General features: G+C 34.4%; 1 long non-coding RNA gene across 6 annotated transcripts in view; it reads left to right on the top strand.

Annotated features, from left to right (window-relative positions):
- Positions 1-21756, top strand: part of LOC140610572 (uncharacterized) — a 150822-nt gene that overhangs the window by 77378 nt on the left and 51688 nt on the right. For 4 of the 6 annotated variants that reach the window (XR_012012178.1, XR_012012171.1, XR_012012180.1 and 1 more), the window contains exons 2-3: positions 5705-5841; positions 13611-13919. This is a non-coding gene — a long non-coding RNA (uncharacterized lncRNA). Of the gene's footprint in view, positions 1-512; positions 629-5704; positions 5842-13610; positions 13920-14146; positions 14227-21756 lie in introns of those variants that run through there. The other 2 variants (XR_012012179.1, XR_012012177.1) reach the window with 2 other exon arrangements.

Below are 21756 nucleotides of genomic sequence, written 5' to 3'. Positions count from 1 at the left end.
GCTGGAGATAGGGGCAAAATAAGGGAAGGAGAGTAGGAGATACAGGCTGCCAGTTCAGGAATGAATAAGTCACAGGAATAAAATGACAACATAGGAAATATAGGTCAGTGATATTGTATGGTTGCAGTGTTGTATGGTTGTAGATGCTAGTTGAGAGGATAGCATAACATATGAAAACTACGTGAAGAAAAACGTACGGATAATGTGCTGACTAGCATAGTGTTATGTTCTTCAAAGAGGATTTACAATTTGATCTTCCAGATGGGTTGAAGTCCCTGGGAAATCCAATTCAATCTTAGTCACTGAGATGACTTGAAGATGGGCTTCTTTGAGCAGGAGAGCTGGCCTATGGCTTGTCCACCTTTACTGCTATGGCAATCCCCCTTAGAATTTGTTCCAGCTTGTGGGAAGGTTATCAGCCCCATCGTGTCCTGGGCATTTGCAGGGTTTTATTCTCCTAATCCTACAAGAATAGCAACAACTCTGTGCACTTTCTCTCCTCTTCTCCTAGATTGGCAGAGAGCCCTGGGAGAATTATTAAGTTGCCTCAAATGTGAAGCTCATGCTTTTGGTATTTCTCCTCAGTTTTTGGTCCCATAATTCTTTACCAACTTCGTTCTCTTATACTGTAAGTCAGTCCCCTTTCTTATGTTTATGCTTTTGTAGCTGTTGCCAACTAGAGAATTGGTTTGACTTATTGTTCTGCACTTACTGAAACTGACAATCCTAAAAACGATGTTCACCTTTTGCACATAGATTTATATAACATCTTAGTATTTTCAGGTTTATGTTAATGAAAAAATTTGCTTAGAGTTCAATTAAATAAAGTTAAAAATTGTTAACAATTTAATAAAATTCTTAGATAATTAAACAGATTCATAAGTAATAATAATAATAATAATAATTCTTTTGCAATTACTTGTGCCAAGCAGTTGTAAATTTTTTATTAGAAATAAATTCTTTAATATTCTTACCTAACATGTTAGTTATAGTCTGTGATTCTCACTTTACTGAGGAAAACTGTAGCCCAGAAAAGTAGAACTAGCATTTTAATTCAGTATTTTGGTTCCCCAGTCATCACACTTTGAGGTATACTCACAGTTTCTGAAAACGATTGACATAACATGAATACACAGACACACATGTTGCACACACACAACACACAAACTGCTGTTTTTAAACTCTAGTAGAGAGGCAGACTATCTAGCAATTGTATAGGACTCCTTTGATAAGACCCGAAGGGGTGCGTGAGACACCCCACAATGTGCCACACTGGCACAAAGTTTATTTCAACCTAAAGGTAATTAAAACTCAGCAGATGCAGGGAAACCTCTCTGCCTCCCCCACAACTGCCTAAATTTACATTGGAAAGTAGAACCTGAAACAGGAATAGAGTTCTAGAGATCACCCCCCATTTACCAAAGGAATACATCTATATAATAGGACAGCCTTGTTTTTTCCAAACATTTCCTTTCACCAAGCTAACTGAGCTTCTCCTCTCTGTATCCTCAGACTCTGCCCTCTCCTTAGCATATATAAACTTCATGTGGCCTCATTGTCTTTAGAATCTCAGCTCTATGTGGACTCCTTGTATGTATGCCTATTAAATTTGATTTTCTTCTATCAATCTGTCTCATGTCAATTTGATCCTCAGTCCAGCTAGAAGGACCGTGGGGCAGAGGAAGCTCTTTCTTCCTGCCAGATCAAAATCAGTTCCTCTAAATTATTCACAGTTGGGGAGGGTTAGCTGAACTAGTAGTCACCAACTTCTATCTCCCCTCAAGTGATATTTTCTCGAGGTTCATTCACATGGGACACATCTATCATTATCCTCTCCTGGCCCCTGGGTTATACAAATCTCCCTTGAAAATATCACGATGTCTGTCTATGTGTGAAAAGAAAAAAAAAAAAAGCCATTTTTCTTTTTCCTTCATAGTGGATCAGAGGCAAGCTCAGGATTTTCAAAAGGAATTTTTCTAAATATATAGTGAGAATAAAAAGGGACAAACAATGTAGAAAAGGAATCAAAAACTACACAGGCTTAGATAAAAACAGGTTTCTGCTCCTATAGTGTTTACCATAGTTTATTGGGCCAAAAGCCCATGTTCTAGTCCCCAGGAATGTTACACTCCAGCCTCAAATTGCTGGAGCCACTTTGTAGGCAATTTACCTGGCTTCAGGTCCTTCTGCCTCCCTGGTTTTCCCCATAGGGTGAGAGCTGTCTTTCTGCAGGGAGCTGGTCAATTGCCCAATTTGTCCTTTCTATAATAACTGCAAAGAGAAAACATTCCAAACCTGCTGCTGACCTAGGATGCTCCCACTCGGGTCTAGTTTTACTGTGATTGACAGCCCAAAGCCTTCATGAAGAGAGCCACGCAGCATATACAGCAGTAAGAGACTTATTCTCTCACCATGTTGGGGTGAGTGGGGGATGGGGATGGAATATAAGCAGGCAGTGGACTCTGAATCTAAATATCATCTTCCTGGCTACAGGAGAGCCAAAGTTTCCAATTCACTAGGAATAAGTGGGTCCTGGGGAACTAATATACCAAATTAATTTCATGAGAAAGTAATGTATAAGCCTTAGTGACAATTGTATAATTTTAGCAGAGAAAAATAACTGTGTGATCAAAATGATCACATGCTACCACACTGTTCTCATCAACATGTTCAAAAAGTGACAGTTTTTTTCACCATGTCCTTTTCAGGATATACATGGTTTGAAGCTTCTGACTTTCATGTATGGACAAAATCAATATACTCTTAATATTCCAAGACAGTGTGTGTGTGTGTGTGTGTGTGTGTGTGTGTGTGTTTTATTCAGGAAAACATATACCTCTTTTTTTTTTTTTTTTTTTTTTAATTAGCAGTGTCTTAGAAAGAAAGTCCATGGATTCCACTATTACAAATCTATTCCAGGCTGCTGCCTGATATAAAAGAATAGAGAAATTTGTCAACTGTCCAACTAATTATCTCAGTGTATGACAGCCAAACCAAATAATCCCCGTCCCCAGTGAACATTCTGAACTGAATTGTCTAGATAACTCCCATGCAGATTCAATAAAAATTTTGAGGATATAAACATTTCTCTATTTGTTTCATTAATTCATTAATGCATCTACCTCCAAATTGTTCATCCTGGGCTTTCAGAATAACGGTCACAATAAAAAATCCTAAGAGCTAGCGTTTATTGACTGCGTAATATGAGCCAGGCAGTGTGATAAGTGCTTTCTGTGCATTCTCATTTAATTTTACAACAGGCCTATGAGGTAGGCGCTAGCATACCTGGCATCGAATGGAGCAGACCATTCCCAAATATCTCTTTAACTTTATCTGTGTAAACAGCTTTGCACATATATTACGCAAATAAAATTTCCAATGCACGATATGTGGGTTCTTTGCGACTCAGTGTTTTTCCTTTCTCTCAAAAGCAAATGAATTTCCTTTTAGTCATCTTTTTGGCATTTTTCTGATTCTCATATCCTATGCTTTACTCTGATTGCTATCTTGAGTACAATGCCTGTCCCTGATGTTGAACGATGCTGAGAATCATGAATTTATATGTGATATTCAGAATGTTGCATAAAATGTTATTCTCTTATATTTCATGGAAATTGCTATTTCTGTTAACATTTAAGAAATGAAACAAGTTATGTATAATAATGTCTTGTTGTGATGGATTCCGCACACCTGGAGAGATAAAGGAGTGAGGCATATAGAATGTGTGGCATGCAAATGGTTACTTTTTAAGTGGTATCAAGTGTTGGATAGGAATGAACCATTGAGGAATACAGTTTCCCTACAAGTTAAAAGACACCTAGGCACAGAGAATCCTAATTTATTAAAATTAATGAGTAACAGATGGCTGTTAAATGCCCAAACAAGTTGTTAATAGAATACTTTAAAAATGATGCAGTGGTGGTTGCATGCCATTGTAGCCTGTTGGAAAATTATTATCTATAAGATGTTCTTTATTTTAATGGAAAATCCTACAGCATTAAACAATGTTTCGAGTGCCGGGCCTGGATGGAAATCCTGATTTTAATGATTATTGGCTTTGTGACCTTGGGAAAGGTATTCACTCTTTCTAATTGCAGAAGATAATAATGCATCTCTCCTCTGCCTAACATCCTTAATCTGTTTCAGGGAAACAGGGTTTACTGCTAGTGTCATCATGGAAAACATTGTTTCTTCTTCCTCAGGCATTCTATTGCTGGATCTCTCTAGAAAAATTCATCCTAAAAGTAAAGTGTTTTTACAGAAGCAATTAAAAAAGTAAATTGTATTACAGGAACAAGATACCTTAGTTTTCACCTTGGTAGGGGAAGCAGAGGAAATATAACTGGCTAGACCCCAGGACCTGGCCTTTACTCTCCACCCACTTGTACTCACTGTCTTTTGTCTTGGGCTTTTCCTTAAGCTCTTCTTTCCAGCTTATCTCTTAACTCAGGCAATGGAATGTGAAACTACCTATCAGGTGATGGTGACTGCCCTGACAAGACCACACTAAGGGCCCAGATCACCCAGAGCTGTTGAGCTAAACCCCTGACTCCTGCCTTTGCAGGTAGACCATGGAGTGAACCTCTGGAATGAATAGCAATTGCCTGTACTTCACTATAATACTAAAATCTCTACCCAAGTAAGAGCCTCAGCCTCATTTACATAACATACGATGGATATAGAGGCATGTTTCCTTAAACCTCATGTCCGACCTTATGCCCACCTCTACATGTGAGATAAGGATTCTCTAAATATTCATCAAAACCCTAAACAAAAGAAACCTACTCACCTTCTCTGGAAAGTCAATGGCTTTGGAAGCCATTCCCCATGATCTCCTTATTTGCTGCAAATAAAAGTTTCCTTTGTATGTCAATTCAACCTGATGCAGTTTCTTACTCACCAACGAATAAACTCACTTTGGTTAGGGGCAGGAAGAGAGAGACTGAAGAAAGGCCAATAGCAGGGCTGTTTATTCAGGGCCTCACATACTAGGGATCCTTAAACTGTGTTTCTGTTGGCTTCTCCATCTTTCAGATGAACAAGTAGAAGTCTTGATATAAATACTGAAATCTGGGGTGCCTGAGTGGCACAACTGGTTAAGCATCTGACTCTTGATTTTGGCTCAGGGTCATGATCTCAGGCTCCTGATCATGCCCCCTACTAGGGCTCTATGCTCAGTGAGGAGCCTGCTTGAGACTTTCTCTTCTTCTCTCTCTCTTTCTCTCTCATAAGTAAGTAAGTAAGTAAATAAATAAATAAATAAATAAATACTGATATCTATGAATTCTTAGCTAAGTCTGTAAATAGGAGAACAAATCAAGAGATGACTTAACAAATTGGGCAACTTCAAAATGCCTAAACTAGCAAAAAAAAAAAAAAGAAAGAAAGAAAGAAAGAAATGTATGACTAAGATTAAAGAATTGTAAATCAAATGAGCAAAATAACTCCAACCCTGTGAACATTTTCAAGTGCACTTATTTTCTTTTCAGGAGAAGTTCAATCAATGTAAATCCAATTATATATTAGGTAGGCTCTTTTTATGCTCTTGGCAGTCATTTGAATACTGAAGACTATTGATGTTACTATACCATATTGCCAATATTTACATCATATTTTCATGTTAAACTGCAGTTAGATAGCATCTTTAAGGTCTTGGGTTTGAGGTGAAAAGGAACAGAGGAATTAATCTATTTTTCATTTTCAGTAAATATATTCAGAGCACTGTGGAGTCAAAAGTTTGTCGTGGATTAAGAGAGTTGAAATTTGAAGATGGGAAAAAATGCAGGAATTTAGGAAGGTGCGGAGCAACACTGATGTAAGAAGTATGTAATACAGATGGAGGTAAAATTCTGGATTTTTAGCATTTATGAACAGAAGTGGCTCATAGATGAATAAGTGGATAAAAATGCTGAGATTTCTAATTACTGATTTACATCTTTATATTGTGGTCATTTAAAAATCTTGGTAGAGGTGTCCTTATAAGGTATATCTCCATATTTTTGTGTTTTTAAAACTTATTTCTCTCACATCGAGTTTCCTGGGGATTCACCATGAAAGCATTTTATTCTCTGTGGAAACATTACAGCACTGTGAGTAATGCCATGGAACCAAAAGCTTGTTTAATTGGCAGTGGAAAGAAGCCATTTAACAGGTACCAAATCAAGTCTTTCAGGTATAATATGAAACCAAGGGAAATAACTAAAATCTTTGAATAGGATGATATTTCCCAGTGTGTTAGTATTTTTATTTTTCCCTTTAGTCTTTCTTTTTAAACACCTGAATCTAATTTATATCATTCAGATTAAAACATGCAAAGTTTGAGTGGAAGAATTTATTTTCAGGGGTGCTTGGCTGGTTCAGTCCATGGAGCACCTGACTCTTGATCTCAGGGTTGCAGGTTCAAACCCCACACTGGGTATAGAAATTACTTAAAAATAGAATCTTTTTAAAATATATTTTCATAATAAATCAAAGTCTGATAAATAATTGAAAGAATAGATGCATATATGCTTTAGCTTCTTTCTAGAACACATTCAATCAGTGCCTAACTATAAATAGTCACTCTTGGATTATAAAACCTGAAAGTTTATGAGATAATAAGATTCTACATCTCCAATTATTTTTGGAAATGGAAAGACAAAAAAGGAAAAGAAAGATAATCATATGATTGCTTTTTCTTATTCATCCATTATAAAAATATTTGTTAAGGAATTAAAATACACCAGATTCTATGTTAGGTGAAGAATAGAGATTAAATAACAAACAAAACAGTTACTGTCTTGATATTATAAATTTTTTGCCTGATCAAAGCATCAAGATAAAGGTATTGTGGGAATAAATCATAAAATATTAAAGAAGTGAGGAAGAAAGCATGCATAATTTCTCCCCAAAATGAAAAAAAAAAAATACAGGCGACCAAAATTCTAAGTAAAACAGAAGAAAAAGAAACTGCATGGTGAATATAAAGCAAACTCTAATATGATGTGATTTCCAAATATTAGGGAATGGAGAGAACATTTGTCACATAGCAAGTGCTCAACAACTCTTTGATGAATGAAAGAATTAATTCATATAATGTTTTCTTTAGAAAAACATATGTGCCCTGCATTTTAGACTCATTATTTTTGAGTAGCACAGGAACTGTAAAATTAGAATCATTGGAAACAATTTGTACCCAAACATATAATTGGCTCAACACTAACAATATTTATATAGTATGAGCAATATAGGTAGCTTTCTATGTAAAAACTCTTGAATGAACCTTCAAAAACAGCATGGAAGATAAACTTCGAGAATGTACATGTGATCTGTCTTGAAAATGTTAAACTTGCAGTACCTGGGTGGCTCAGTCTTTTGGGTGTCCAACTCTTGATTTTGGCTCAGGTCATTATCTCAGAACGGTGAGAATGAGCCTCATGCTAGGTTCCGCGCTGGGCATGGAGCCTGTTTTGGAATTCTCTCTCTCTCCCTAATTCCTGCTCTGCCACCGCCCACTCATGCTCTCTCTCTCTCTCTCTCTCTCTTCTGCATCGTCTATGCAGAAAATCAACAGGGGAACAATAGCCTTGACACACTGGACCACAGGGACTCAACAGATATAGTCTGAACATTTCTTCCTAAAGCAGAATACACATTCCTTTCAAGTGCACATGGGACATTCTCCAGAACAGATCATATCATGGGCCACAAATCAGCCCTCAACAGGTACAACAGGTACAAGAAGGTTGATATCACACCCTGTACATGTTCGACCATGACGCTATGAAACTCGAAGTCGACAGTAAGAAAAAATTTGGACAGACCAAAAATACGTGGAGATTATGAACATCCTACTAGAGATTTTCTCTAGGGAAAGAAAAAAAAAAGAAAATGTAAATGTTAGGCTTTCTAGGCCAGGACTTTCTGTCCCAATTACTGTGTATATGTAAATATATATATCCCAATTACAGTGTATATGTAAATATATAAGTGAGAGATATTTAGAATTGAAAGTGGAGAGTGTGAAGAACTGAATAGGTATTGGAATATTCAGCTTACAAATTTTAACTTATAGTACAAAACATAAAAAAATTCTGTATTTGATGATTACTTTATCAAGGATATCTACTGATTTAAAAATATATACCTAAATAATTTTAATAAAATAAAAATGAATTGTAGAAATTTCAGAAAATACAGAAGAATGTACAAAAAAAAAAGACATAAAAATCACTTTGTGATCCCCTAAGTCAAAGATTACTATTGCTAACTTTTGAGTTTATTTTCTAATAGTTAAGCATATAAATATATTTGGTTCCCAAACCTGTAATTGTGCTTGCATATTATTTTTTCCAATGCCAAAATTACATCAAATATTACCTCAAAATATTTCCTCTTTGTCAGATATTTTGCATTTTAATGCCAGTTTAGTTTAGTTTATGATACAGATACATGTATTCAACTATTCTTCTTCTTTTAAAAAGAATAATTTATTTATTTGAGAGAGAGAGTGAGTATAAGAAGGGGGAAGGGGCAGTGGGAGAGGGAAAAGCAGACTTCCCTCTGAGCAGAGAGCCAGACCTGGGCTTGATCCCATGACCTGAGCCAAAGGCAGACACTTAACTGGCTGAGCTATCCAGGTTCCCCTAACTATTACTCTTTTTAACAATTATTTCATCATTCATTCTACAAAAGTCAGCATACTGGTGCCCATCATTATTGTCTTTACTTAAAATTATTCAAAGTTATCTCTTACTTATTCTCTAAGTTATGGAACAGAAAATCCTCCCAATGTAATGGGGAAAAAAAACATGGCTTGACTTCTTGCCAAAATTTTCTTTATTTATCTGTGAGCCTCCTTTTTCCTTTATATATATATATATATATATATATATATATATATATACCATTTAACATATACACACATCCACACACACACATGTTTGAGATACCACCTGACCATGAAGACTTTGCCCTCCCAAATTAGACAGTTATTGAATAGCCATGCAATTCTTTTAATTAGATGATTGTATGTGTAAACATTAAATACTGTAGTGACACAGAAATGTGATATACTGCATTGACAGGTAATACACTTCCCATAGGAGAGGGCTGCAATTCTCACATTAAACTATCTGTGTTTTTTTTTTTGAAAACTGCTACACATAAATTCCACTCATGTTTAGGTTTACTATTACAATTTATAATCAGATATCATTTGTTCTTGGTACCTGAGTTGCAGTCCTAACACACAGTATCATGGTTTATATCATTTACTTCTCTTATTGATCCCCCACAAAGTCTACCATAGCCTGGGATACAAAGGAAGTGATGAATTCAAAAATACTGGTGGCTTTCACCCGAGAGTTTTAGAGTGAACAAGAATCTGTAGATTTACAGCTAAAACAATGAATGCCTAGCTCTTTTACTCATTCCATTATTTTCTAAAGTATTTAAGTGACTTAAATGTTTGGCTTAAGAAATTGTAAAAATGGAGTAGAACTCTGCAGATATTAGAAGTATCCTATTTTATAGTTAATCAAAAGGTCAGGGGGCCTTTTGTACTAAACAAGTCTCATCAGGGTAGTTCATTAACACAATTATAGACAAAATGCATTCTCAGCTTCAGCTATCTGTTCATTTTAAGGCACTTTCTGCTCTGCTTAATCAAATTAAACATGGGAGACTTTTCCTGGCTACATAATCAACATGTAAATTAAAATGCACAGGGATCTCCAAAGAATAAAAAAAGTTAATTATTTAATCGTTTTTCCCTCTATGTATTGAGTTGAGAACGCTTAATTAAAAAGAGAAAAAGAAAAGTAAGTAAATATATGTTTAACATATGTTTATTTCTTTTGTATGAAAATGTGACAATAATTAATACTAAAATGACAACATGGAATATTGAATTCACTGTTTTAATAATAGGGATTTAGGCTAATCAAAAATTGTCATTTTAATTGGAAAACTTAATTGATGGAGATAGAATGTGTTTTCATAAAATGTGGAAGACAATTTTAAATGATATTTTCTTTTTAAATATAAGTGGCCATGCAGTTACCAAGTGGTTTGCCTTTGTGAAAACTGAAAATATTACTGAGATCAAAAAGACAAACTGAGAATCCATTTGACATTTTATTAAGAAAGTTTGGGAACAGTTCATTTGGACTTTAATTTTCCGTCCACTGAAGTTTATGATGGAGTGAGTACAAAGTGTGACTATTGATTCTCCATCTCTGCAATTTCTATCTACAGAAGATTATTGTGAATAAATTCATTTTCTAGCCTGATTTTTTTTTTGACTTCTCACTATTTTCTGCCTATTTTCAAAATGTTAATCTGTTGAGTTCAGACAAATGTTAGTAATCTCTGGTTTCCCTTTTTAGTTTGCAAAATACTGAGTAAAATAAACTTTTTTTTTTTTTTTACATGAGAAGTCTTAGGCAGCATATTTCTTGAGTGTGACTACTCTGACTTAAATTAGTGAAAATTCACTTAATAATCCATTCATTTATTCACTTAGCGATGCATTCAATTATCCCTCTCTCTTAGAGATAATGCTAACTTCAGAGATGCCAGCCAGCAAGAATGACCCACTAAAATGTTCTATCCAACTTTCTCAAAACAAGTTCTATGCCAGTGAAGAATACATGCTATATGTATTTTGACAATGGAACGTTTCAAGTACTTTTCAAACAAATCAGGGCACCTAGTAATATTTATTCAATGACCATTTAAGAAATTTGTGTGAAAAAAAAAAAAAAGAAATTTGTGTGACTTGATGTTCTGGGCAAAGGATACATAAAGAGAAATAAGACCTAATCTTACCCTTCACTAGTTTACAATTAAGCCTAATCTTACCCTTGAATAGTTTACAATTAAGAGAGAAGCAAAATCAGGCTACCACAAGAGGATGCCTTCTGGGATAGTGGGGACTCAAAAAGCCTTGAACTTTTTGAAACTCAGAAATATCAGATACTAAGGGGAAAGATAAACATAATGGCATGATAATTTTAGCCCATGGGGTTCCTAAAAGATAAAGTAACTCAATTGCATAGTGAAAATGTATATATGATGTGTTTGTATTTCTATACATATGTTTACACCTATGATTATTTATATTTAATTCACATAATGAGAAAAAATCCTACCTGAGGATATCCTTAAAAGATAGCACAGCACAATTATGTAACTGTATATATATATATATATATATATATATATATATATATATATACACACACACATATATATATGTATTTCAGTTAACAAATATATATATGTTTTTTCCAATAACCCTATGATCTACATACGATTTTTATTTCCATTATACAACTAATAAGTCAGAAGTCCAAAGAGTTCAATTAGCTATTTGCACAAGATCATACAGCCAATAAATGGGAGAACTGGGATTTGAACCCTCATAATCTGGAAACAAACAGAGGAAAGTCTTCTTTGACACAGTGGGGAAATAAAATCCTATCTTTCAGGAGAGGGGAATCATTCACTGCTTCCCAGAAAAGAAATGATTAAATACCAAGAGGTAGTTCCGCATTTCAGGGTAACTGTGCTATGGAAAGATGGGTTTGTTCAGTCTTGTAAACAGATAATGCAAGTCATAGTGACCTTATTTAAATGTTGTGGGGTTTTTGTGTATGTGTGTGTTTTGTTTGCTTGTTTGTGTGTTTTATTCAGAGGGTAGCCTTTGGAACAGGAAATCAGTTTTTATTTTAAAAATATATTTTTGAAAAGACTAAATAGGAAACAGCCTTGAACAACATTGGATTTTAGCAGACTAAGGAGAGATAATGTGAATGTTTCAGAAAGAATATGAGGAGAGAAGCAAATGCCCTAAAAGTGCTGTGAAAGTTCAGAATAATGTTGAAGTATTGCGGCTTTTTTGTTGTTCATCATTTGTACTTATAAATATTCATGAATTTCTCCAATTATTCACGAAACTAGCAGGCGCCCTGAAAAATACTTTGTACTTTTGGTGATTGAATAAATTGGGAAGTACTAGATTAGAAAAAGCTGGCACTTCTCAATGGCTTATTTATATAGTCCATGCTATTAAATATATAATGTTTTGACTGACCAGACCTTTCCTTTTGTTCTTTCCATTTTTAACAATAAACTAAGGAGAAATCTGAAAAGTGTATCTGGTGATAATCTGGTCCTCTAAATTTTTAGATCCACTGGCTAACGAGTTAATTACTGAAAGTTTCCAATTGTAGGAGAATCGTATCAAAGCCATGGTTTTGTATTATTTATCCAAATAAACAACATTCTTTAGAAGAAAATAGGCAGTTTTACTAATGAAAAATGTAAATTCCAGCTTTGTGTGTTATTCATGAATGCTCTGATACCACAATTGTTATTTTAAAATGTTTAGCTGCTCTGAAAAGCATCTTCGGCAATGATGTTGGATGTTGACTGCTGAATGTCAGAAATAATGATCTAGCTGCACTGTAATCTTTGCTGAATGAGTTCTATTATGTGTCACATTTAGAGGAATATTTGTGTTGTTGAATGATTTTCAACTAATTATCTAGTACTGCTTGCATTTCACAGAATATAATAATCACACGGAAAGTTTACTATTAATACTGCTAAGTCCAATTTTACACATCATATTTGAAAAGTAAACTAAAATTGACATATTTATCAGAATCCATATATATTGTTATTGGAATACAGGCACAACATAAATGTTTTCCTTGCTTTCAAAAAGAATTCAGATTCACTAGTAACAGCATTTTATTTTATTTTGTTACAGTGAGTATGTTATTTTCATATGAAAAATATTAAGTGTAAATAATACGAAGTAGGAAGGGTTCCTTTAGAATATATTGGCCACTGCCTCCCTCTGCCAGGCGAGCTCGTCTCTTTAGACTGTGGTGCATTCACAGGCCAGCTTGCTCTAAGCCTTTATAAAAATTTCTCATTATATTTGCTTAACATTGTTTAACATATCGGGGTATATGTATTGAAATAAACATTATTTTCTTTTAACTTTCAATTAAAAATAAACTGACTATATTGCCCCCATACTTTTTTGAGATCTCAAATAGTAAGGAATATTTATTGTCTTCTTGGTTGGTTGGCATTTTTAAATGGTAAAACAATGAAGGAAATTAAGCATTGACATATGGTTATCTTAGAAAAGGGAACACATTCTGGTGTGATTTTTTTTTTCTTTCATGTACCTTCAAACCTAGCATGTGTATTAGTTGAGAAAGAATAATAGCAGTTAATGGCGGGGGGGGAAATGATGTTACAGTTGTACCTATAAGACTGGGAGAGGTGAATATTAAACAGAGGTAAATGTTTTGGATGAGACTTATCCAACAAAAAAAGTGTAAACTGATGATGATAAAAATAAGAATCCAACAAAAAAGTGTAGACTGATGATGATAAAAATAAAAATAGTCATTACAAAAAGTTTCCTGCATTCCAGGAAATATGTGATGCAATGGCAGTGTCACTCAATGGGCTTCTCTCACTGGAGTTCTGCTGCCTTCTCCCTTATCAATATCTTTTAATTCCCCCTGGTAATCCAAAAGTTAGATACTATAAGTGATCACGAATTGGTCCATTACAGTGTCATTCCATCCTTTCTTTCCATTTAGGGAACCCACTGCCAAAGTCCACTCTGTGACAACACTTGAAGAAACCTCAGTGGTGAAACCAACAGACAGGAGAAGGGACAAGTGTTCCATCTCTGGACACATGCAAATAACCCCGGTGTTATCAATGTCAGGGATGGGTAGTGAGATCCTTCCTAAGTATGCAAGCCTGGGGAAAAGGGCATGTAATCTGTATTATTACTTGAACTGCTGTGGCAGCTCTACTTGTGTTAAGAGACTCACAGATTCTCCTCTTCGTGGTTGTCATCAGTTTTAATTCTCTAAATCATGGACAGAGATACGTGGATACTGGTAAGTGTGTGTGTAAATGAGGGAGACAGAGACAGAGACAGAGGTAGACAGAAAGAGATCAAGAGAGATACAGAAGATTGACGATGAGAGTTTGTGTGTTTATATCTGGGATAGGTGGTGTAAGGGATTAAGGGAGGGTAGAATCCAAAGAAAGGAAGGAAATGTGTTTATTGCACAAATACCTTAACATAATCATTGGAGTAATCTAATTTTTCATTTTCCCACAGATCATTTCTGATAGCTGGGAGAGAGTATCACAAGAAGGCTATTAGTAAAGGCAAAGGAACAGAGATGATCCATACTTAAGGTTCAGGAAATACTGAAATTTGGCTTTTTAACCCATTGCCAGATGTATACATATTATGTAAACTAATGCAACATTGTGGTTCTGAGGCCAAGTTACCCATTTTTCATTATACCCTGGGTTATGGTTATATATACTGTATTTAAAAAAAATATTTATTTATTTGAGATAAAGGGAGAGAGTAAGAGATGAGGAGAGGGAGAGGGAAAGAGTCTCAGCATACTCAGTGCTGAGAGTGGAGTCTGACTTAGGGTCAATCTCACAACCCTGAAATCATGACCTGAGCCAAAACCAAGAGTCGGACACTTAACTGACTGAGCCACCCAGGTGCACCCCTACCCCCAACTATATTTTTTTGACTTTAGGAAGAAGCAGGAATTTCATTACCCTGGTAAACCACAGATTCCCCTAACACATACACACTGAGCTTTCTTATTTACCTCCTACAATAAAAATTACTCAGAAGTTCCTCTTAGTCCTTCTCTGACAACAACTTTTGGGTTCCAATCTGCATTTAATATGAAAAACTAGTCCATGTAAAATTCAAATTATGTATACCTATGTATTCTAGAAGGACAATAAATATATTTGTTGAACCACACATAAACTCCCAACACAAGTGTCATAAGTAACACCTCATTATTCATAGTTACAACTCATACTCAAGATCAAAAATCAGGGACACTGAAATGTGCAATTCTAGGATATTCTAATTTAGGGTCAATGTAGGGGCATATAAATACAACCATTCTTACAGATTATTCTTTAAATAATTATCATTTGACCTTAAAATATCACTTCTAATCATACAATAACAAATGCTTCAAACACTGAAATTATTTATTTACCTCTTGGTAGACCTTGGGACTACAGACATTTGATTGAATTCTTAACTTTCAACTAGGTCGTTGGTATCTTGGAAATACAATAAAAGCCTGGAATTACTTGTTGGTTTATACAACAACATACCCCAAAATAGTTTTAGCTGTAATTAGTTATATAAAAGAACTAAGTTATATATGATGATATTTATAAAAATACTTTCTACTAAAGCTTTTAGTGCTGAGTGAAATCTAACATTTGTGAAAACAGCAGAACAAAATTTTCAAATATTTTATAGCTTTGTATACCTAAGAAATAGCAGAAATTGTTTAAAACTGAAATGTAGAGAATTTAAACTTTACCGTATTTTGCCTATTTCACTTTCAGAATATTTTCCATAGGTGTAATAGACTGTTATTTATATACTTAAAGTAAAATTGCCACATTTGCAATTCTCTCGTGATTAGATTATAAAAACAATAATCTTATTCTGGGAATATTTTAAGGTTATTGTTGATAATGGAATATGTTAAAGTCAAGGAGTAAGACACACTTTTGTCTCAATGAATGGACAAGAGCTAAGAATGAGGAGTTCTTTCCTCAAGGGAAAAGTTGCAAGGGCGTAGGGGATGAAATCTAAAATTTACAGTAAAAAAAAAAAATGCCCTTCTGGAAAATGCATAAGAAAAATAAGAGAAGGAAAGCTTTACTACTACCTATATCCAAGTTTATGAAGAGAATTATGCACATAAGTTTATCAGAAGCTTCCATGAAAAGCCCAACATTTAGAAATGCTTTTCATCTAGCTTTAGAAAGCTTATGATGATTGCATCAGAAAGTAATACTCTGGCCACATTTATAGAAAATCAACCTAGCTATATTCAATACATATATTAAAACATACAAATGTACACAGGCACACACACCCACACCCACACCATGCATTGGTCATCTGCTGTTCACCAGAAATTTTCTATGTCCCAGAAATAGGTGAGACTAAATGATTTTCCCTACCTTAAAACGATTCCCATTGGAGTCAGGAAGAAAGGCACAAGAAAACTACTCTATAATGTAAAGTGCTAGAGTAGAATTAAATATAAATTGCCATGAGAACAGAGGAGCACAAGTAATCCTTGTCCTCCCCCTTAAGTGTGCCACTTCTGAGTTTATATTTTTCTTACCACAATACGACTATAACTTCAAATAATAATGTCCACTCTTTTACCCAATCATTCACAAACAGTCTATAAATTCATTGGCACCTCTAGTCTTTGGCTCCTCTAATGTCCTTTCCTTTTATCTCTATCTCATTTTCACATTGTTCTCTAAAAAGGTCATTACCTCAATGACTCCTCTGTCATTATTGATTCCTTGCATTACTTTTGCAACAACCACCTGGGAAAACCTAACCCCTAACAGTTTTACTCTGTTTAATTTGTTGCCTGAAGATGATGAAGAAAAACAGACCTATGCAACATAAACCCGAGGACTGTACACTTAACTTAGTCCTAAGTATAACTCCAGACATTTGTATGCATTTCATAACTTCAATCATTATATACACGTTTATAATTCTCAAAGCTTCATTTTCCAAAGAGATTGATTGGTAGGTTTTGCCCTTTGGCTCCCTGCTAGACATCTCCACTTGGAACTTCCATAATCATATCATAGTAGCATATCTAAAACAGATATTATCTTTTATTTAACTAATTCATCAATTCTCAGTGGTCAGGTCAGTAAAGGCAGTAGTGCCCACATGATTATTGAATACTTAGGCTTTTGTTCACATTGAAGCTTCTACAAGAGAGCACATTGAATATGTTACCTTCAGATATCCAAGTTTTAATATTGCCAGACTGCAAAAACACTATTCTATACACAAAACATGTAGCTTTGATTGATGATTGAAGGAATGTTTCTTTAAAAATTTCAAACTTGTCTTATTTGAGTTCCAGGAGCATCCAAATCCAAATATCATAAAAGAAATGTTCTTTATGTTAGGGCTATTCCATCAATCAAATAGTTATCCACCAATTAGCAGGTAGAGAATGAAAAATTTCAGCTAACTGGACTGAATTGTTTTGGCCTTTATGTGGCAATGATTTTAAAATTATTGCTGGTAGTTTGATTTGACATTAAAAAAAAAAAAAAAAAACTTCTAAATTCATCCAAACCATGTGTGGGAGTGTGAGTTTTGTGTATTAACAAGAATTACGGCATCTATTCAAACCAGTACACTGACACAAATCTGAACAGCAACTAGAAACAAATATTGAAGGGCTATGGTCATTATCCTCATGCTGATTAATCATATTCATCAGTTTGTCAGAATGTTAGGTTATGCAAAAACATGATCTATTAATGGTACATGTATTTTTTAAAATTTTCTTTTTAAAAAAAAATTCCCCCAAACTGGGAAATGTTACTATGTAAAATTTACTGCATTGGTTGAGTGAAGTCATTTTATATAATTTGCCAGGTAATGGAAATTATGTAAAGAGGACCTTCACTTAAAAAAAAAAAAAAAAACTCTAAAAATCACACTGATTACCGTTAAGTCAATTCAATATTTATGTATTATGGAGTGGCCTGAATTTAACAATGTGCAAGGATGAAGAGAGAGACATTCTCTTAACTTTACCTAAAACTCTAAAAATCACACTGATTACCATTAATTCAATTCAATATTTATGTATTATGGAGTGGCCTGAATTTAACAATGTGCCTCTTAACTTTACCTTTGAAAGAAGAAAATAGTGTCTTTCTGTCATTATTTATGGAAAAGAACTACTGCTTAACACTATACCTGTAAGGCAGTTTTTGTCTTGGTTTGATGCAAATTATGCAGCAAAGAAGCTTTGCTATTGGTCGTAGAGTTCATGTGTAGTTTATTATGTGTATTATCATTTGAAAAAATAAAATGTGCTTTAGACAAATATAATTATATGTGTTTTAGGTCAAGTGTTCTTTAAGGCATAGGCACAATTCTTCAACATTTAATATGTGGCCAGGATAAATGTAGTTTAACCACAGCAGGGTCAGTGGTCTAAGTGTGCACACATTAGAATGACCAGTCATTGGTAGAGTATCAAGTGCTTTATGAAAGCAATAGGAAAACCATATAATTCAGCCAAAACCAAAGCCACAAGTGAGTTAGAAAGGTTTTTGCTTTCAAGTGAAATCAATGACAACATGCCTACAAATGCTTTTATTTATTTAGTTTATTCCAGAGAGAAGGCAAAAAGGTATTATATCCTTTCATAATGGTCAGTGGAAAATTGTTTATTTGTTCTAGTTTATTGCTAATCAGCTATTTGTAATCTTTCAATTAATCTGAATATTGTTATGAAAAGGCTCTCTCTGCACAACTCCTATCCTTTGAGTAATACTGAATTGGAAAACAGCACAAAATTCTACACATTGCTATTTTGTCTATCTTTGGGTTTACTCACAGGTGTAAGGAATTCAATGTTTGGTAGTTTTATAACATAGGTGAAATATGGCAATCCTGTTTCCAGTAAACAACCTACATAGTTTCCATAATAATTAATTTAAAAATGCGAAAAACCAAACATAAAACAATATAAAAGAATCTCTGAAAAATAAGTGTTCAAAATGAAATGTTTACATATTTTAAAGAGTCTCCAGAATGCCATAAGAGGAAACTCCTTAAAAACAGGGGATTTTGTATGTTTTTCTCACTACTGAATCTCAGGGACCTAGAACGTACCCAGTACATCAGAGATAATAACTAAAATTTTAAAAGACTGAATAAGTGACCAAATCATGTGAATAAAGTAGTTCTGAAATTAAACAGGACTCTGAATTATTTGTATTTTCTGAAAAATTCATTTAATGTTAAGTATTAGCAGCCTGATATCACTCCTCAAAATGGTAAAAGCCAAGAAGAAACAAACACCTATAGTGTGTATAGATAGTTTGACATTCGCTTGGTTGCAAGAATAGGGAAAGGGATCAGAATTACCCTGTTTTCCTGAGGATTACAGAGTTCTCAAGGAACCACCAAATTTTAAGGAAATTCTTCAGGCTTACTATCAAATGAATGCAAAATATTGGGATCATTTTTTAAGTTCTTGATTAAGCCAGGTATTTAATACAGGAAATAGAATTCAAGTTTTAAATGCGACTATAGGAAAGCAATCATCGAAACATGGTGAGAAGCTCTGAACTGTATTTATGTAGATCATAGAAGTCTTAGAATTGGAATTAGACAGGAAGTTTGAGGTCATTAATCTTAGATCTGAGGAAATGACTCTTCAATTGCAATACACACAATTACAATACATTCTCATTTATCTGGATTCCAAGTTACTTGAAAGCTCAACTCACTAATTTATTTTCCCACTTGACTTTTATGTGAAAGAAAGAAATTACAAATAATAGGAAAGATAATTAATGCATTTAAAGTTGACTCTGGAGTACTTCAAGTCCCTGAAGTATCTATTCAGTCATCAGGAAAGATACAATTATCTTCAGTTATCAGTTTAGTGTTAACTCTTTGACTTTGTTCTTTGTTTCCAGGCTTGGAGACTCTACCTTAAATGGATGCTCTGAGCTGTGGGACTTGCAGGGGAACTGGTGGGTGTCAGATGAACAGGGGGGGAAAAAACAGATGAACATGATGCTAAAAGGGACCCCTGGGTGCTCTGTGGTTGAGTGTCTGCCTTTGGCTCTGGTCGTGACCCTGAGATCCTGGGATCCTGTCCCACATCAGGGTCCTGCAGGGAGCCTGCTTCTCCCTCTGCCTATGTCTCTGCCTCTCTCTGCATGTCTCTCATGAATAAATAAATAAAATATTTAAAAATAAATAAATAAAATGATGCTGAAGGAAGAGAAGAGGCACCACAGAAAAGACAGTAAGCAAAACTGTGTAAATTATGAGGAATCCAAGAGAGAAATAAAGAGGGAAAGAAAAATTAAAATTTGCAGAAGCAGATGTGGCAGGAGAGTAAAGGAGGAACTGGAACATTCCCAACTCCCGAGGTTACAGGATAACACATTACTCTATCTCAGATTCTCTTTCCATTTTCTGAGGGAATCTGTTGCACAATTCCTAGGTCACTTTCCTATACTTTTTTACAATACATCCTAATCACCAATGTACCTTAAAAAGCTCTCTGTCCCTCAAAAACTAACTTATGTGATGAAAGTATGCTGACTAGTAGCTGGCTAGGACAGAATTCTTAGAGAACATCTCTTGGTCTGATAATCCGTTTCCAACAGGTGAAATGACAGCTTTTGCTTTAATTACTTCCAGTAATAGGAATGCCTCCATGACCCCAAAATTCTTTTAAAAATGCTCACAAGGGTTCTAACCTTCCTGTTCATCTTCTCCTCCTTGCCCTTCTCCTTGGCAACTCTCTGCCCTCCTGCTCTCTCAATTTATAAATTGTTTAAATACAGTGCAGAAGTCTATACTAGAGTGAACTGTGCCAATGTGTTACATGTTCACTGTAGAGGCTCCCTGTGTGTCATAATAATTATTCAGTACATGTAGTTAATGCATTCTTAAACAGTAATCATTACTACTTACTAAGAACAGGTAAAGCCATCAAGAGGGTCTCAAAACAGAATAACCTTTAACACATCTGAGCAATAAAAGAGTTTGTAGTACAATTTATGAGGTTTCAAATCCCAAATCCTCATTTTGAGAAAAGAGTCTTTTGGGTAGTATTTTCTACCCTCAAAGGATCGACTATTGCTACTTCTATATTTCACTATTATTTGAATTGCTGCTATAAAATAGTTACTTCAGATGAATTGGAGTAGCATAGACAATATGTTCTCTAATTTTTCTTGACTTAAATCATGCTTATGAGCTTACTTCCTGTAAGTCATTTCTAAATGTAATGCAGTGGAAAACTGTGTGGGCTTTGCTCATAGTTCAAACTCTGATTTGATACCCAGTGTTGCCACTCACTACTTTGTGACCTTGGCTTCATTTCCTTAAAAGTTCCTCATCTGTAAAATCGGAACAACAAAATTGACTTTGCAGGATTATGAAGGGAGAAATTTAGGCTTTATGAAATGTCTCTTAAATAATTTAACCCATTATACTGGGGTACCTGAGTAGCTCAGTGGGTTAAGTGTCCAACTCTTGATTTAGGCTCAGGTCATGAGGGCTCTGCACTCAGTGGGGAGTCTGCTTGAGATTCTCTCTCCCCCTGTCCCTCTGCCCCTTGCTTTCTCTTTCAATAAATAAAAAAATAATAATTATAATTATTATTATTTTTAAATAATAATAATAATTTAATTATTATTAAATTATTATTATAATTTAATCTAGTATATATAAATTATTTAAATGTACATGTTACTTATTATATAATGCATAATAATATCTATTTACATATTATATATTGATAATACAGTGATCATGCGTATCAACACACACGGGAGGTCACCATTAGCTTCTTATTAAAATATAATTTTTTCTTCTTATTGCCTGAAACTTGATTTATTAGTATTCTCAATTTCATTTAAAAAAGTCTCAATTTCACATATTGAATGACTCTCCCAAATTATTTAAATTACTTTATAGATAATCTAAACCAAACAAAATTCATATTCATTTATAATTTTTCCATTATGCACCTCTCAAAGCCTCTCATTCCTCAAATCCCACCAAGTCCATTGAGTCAATAGGGAGAATTTTCCTTAACATCACAGATATTCCTATTTTCTTCTCCA

The sequence above is a fragment of the Canis lupus genome, chromosome 2 (genome assembly GCF_048164855.1).
Source record: "Canis lupus baileyi chromosome 2, mCanLup2.hap1, whole genome shotgun sequence".
NCBI lineage: Eukaryota > Metazoa > Chordata > Mammalia > Carnivora > Canidae > Canis > Canis lupus.
The sequence above is the reverse complement of the archived record's forward strand: the minus strand, read 5'-3'. Positions and strand labels throughout refer to the sequence as shown.